This window comes from Octopus bimaculoides, chromosome 16 (genome assembly GCF_046866305.1).
Source record: "Octopus bimaculoides isolate indiv1 chromosome 16, ASM4686630v1, whole genome shotgun sequence".
NCBI lineage: Eukaryota > Metazoa > Mollusca > Cephalopoda > Octopoda > Octopodidae > Octopus > Octopus bimaculoides.
Window position 1 is genome coordinate 57,246,347 of NC_142943.1, and position 2,500 is coordinate 57,248,846.

At 35.4% G+C, this 2,500-nt stretch overlaps 1 long non-coding RNA gene across 1 annotated transcript in view; it reads left to right on the forward strand.

Annotated features, from left to right (window-relative positions):
- Positions 1–2,500, forward strand: part of LOC128249663 (uncharacterized) — a 144,426-nt gene that overhangs the window by 141,395 nt on the left and 531 nt on the right. Inside the window, exon 3 of the long non-coding RNA XR_008265773.2 lies at positions 1–2,500. This exon is cut by the window's left edge and continues 609 nt beyond it; it is cut by the window's right edge and continues 531 nt beyond it. This is a non-coding gene — a long non-coding RNA (uncharacterized LOC128249663).

Sequence of the window (2,500 nt, forward strand, 5' to 3'; positions counted from 1 at the left end):
GCTAAATAACGACCAACACATTTTGGGTGGAAGTAATTTGTGGCGTTTGAGGAATCCGTGCATTTTGCACTTATCTCTTTGTAAAAAGAAAATGCGTTTCCTTTCACATCAGGTGCAAACTTTAATTACTTTCGTTCTTGCAATTTCTTGCAATAGAGAGTCATGTTGCAGTCAAGTGCCCCATGTAATTTTAGTGAGTGTATCATTTTAGCATCTAATTTTTTTTATTTATTTCAGCTATTGAAGCACCCCCATGGGGATATATATATATATATATATATATATATATATATATATATATATATATATATATATATATATATATATATACCGAAGTCTAGTACGTATTCTATCATACTATCAATCTCTTTCATCGTTCTGCTAAATAACGGAGCCTAAACAAGCCAGAACCTGCTGTCAAGTAGTGGAGCATAAACACAAACACATACACACAGATAGATGCGTGTGTGTGTAAGTCTATTTATCTATCTATCTATCTATCTATCTATTTATCTATCTATTCATGTCGTCTTCCACAAAGTTTCTCTCTGCCAAATCCACTAGCAAGGCATTGGTCGGTGCAACGTTGTAGTAGAAGTTACTTACTCAAAGTACCGCGCAGTGGGACCGAAATCTAAATTACACAGCTTCAAAGCGACCTTCTTAACCACACAACCAATTTGAGCTATACGAGACATTTTCCTACATTGAGTATAGATTTGGTGACATAGACTAAATACTGTCCATATATTTCTTGCTTGTCCTTCTAATTTATTTTAATTGTATATTCTAGCTTATAATATTTACAATAGGTAGTTAGAAAGCCGGGCCAAATGCTTAACAGCATTTCGTCCGTACTTATGTGGTGAGTTCAAATCCACTGAGGTCGACTTTGCCTTTCATTTTTTTCGAGGTTGACAATATAAGCACCAGGTGAACATTATAATCTATGAAATCGACTTATCACCTCCCCTGAAGAATCAGTATTTACAATTGGTAGCGCGTTAAGTGCTTTTATTTGTAATTTTCAAGTTGTGTTCACCATTTTTAACTATCGTACTCCGTAGATAAATACTTGGATAAATTGGTTCATTGGACCCTTGTTCTACCTCATCTGTTCTTAATTTTCTATAATGTCTGGCCGACTTCCTTATCAGTGTTTAACGATTAAGACAACTTGTCCCGGAGCACTTGTCAAAACATTATTCTAACATCTTGGCTATAAAATGTTAAAATCTCAGAATGTTTTGAAACTACGTCTCGAATTTGGGGTCATCGCCAGTTTGATTTTCTAACCAGTCTCTTCACGATTTAGGACTGTACTTAATGTATCAAGAGAAAGGCCAAAACTTTGTAGCGAAACTGATTCTCGGAATATTCACCTTTGCATCAAGTTTCATGGTTTTGCACATTTGACTTCCAATTTGTTATGCTACACTTCATGAATCCTATAACTATTGCTGACAATTTATTCATCCCATTCAATTTACTTTCGATGAATTCAACTCTGTTATTCCATATATTTCCTATAGTGTATCCAGGTGCTGAATGTTGAAATAAAAGCGCACAAGTTCTTTTATTTCAGTATGCAGTCTCTTAATATCCTGTTCAATTGAAATCTCTCTTTACAGGCATAAGAAACAATTACGCAACACTCCAACCCTTTAGGTAGGATATTATCTCTCTCATAATGCAGTTACATCTTAAATTATGCTGATGTTATAGCACTGCAGAAGTTACAAGTATAGGTACAGAGCATGCCGTTTTTAGAGTCATCCATATGTATAGGTCTTAATAACAGGATTGGATTTCTTACATCAGCCATTTGATATTTAGGATGGGCTCATTATTGCATTATTAAAACGGTTGCTTATATTTTAGTAGGAGATATATGCAGGTGTTTTATTCAAAGTTCCGGAGTTTCTATGCCCCAGATAACAACCAGTTACTTATCTTTGGTTCAGTTGTATTTTCCGGTTTTTTTAAAAATCTTTCCACTGTTTGTTACATGATTTAGCTTTTCTTTTGTCATGTGAATGTATTTGTTTTATAGAACATTTCTCTGTTTCTTTCATTCTTAAGCTCTCTTTTGGTGAATAAATATATTTGCATCACGTCCCTTTAAACTGCAGTCCTGCGTTAAACGATACGTGGTTGAACATCAGGTATTGGCAATGTTACAACGCGTTTCGGTAATTGAACAATAGGATCGGTGACACATTGTACCTAGGAGATAAAGAAATTTTAGAGGACAAATAATCTAATAAGTTACGATATTCATTGACGAGGGCCCAATTCTAAGGAGTACGAAAATGTGGGGGGTCCTCTACGAGGAACATCTGAATGGTTCCTTTACCAGAATACAAGTATGGTGTATTCTACTGAAGACTAATTAGAGCTTAGGAAACATTTGGTCTTGCAGTGCTACAGAGTGCCGTTGTCAATTAAAGGAAAACTCTACGGACACGTCAGTGTCCTCAACTGTGCCGCTCCAAGATAG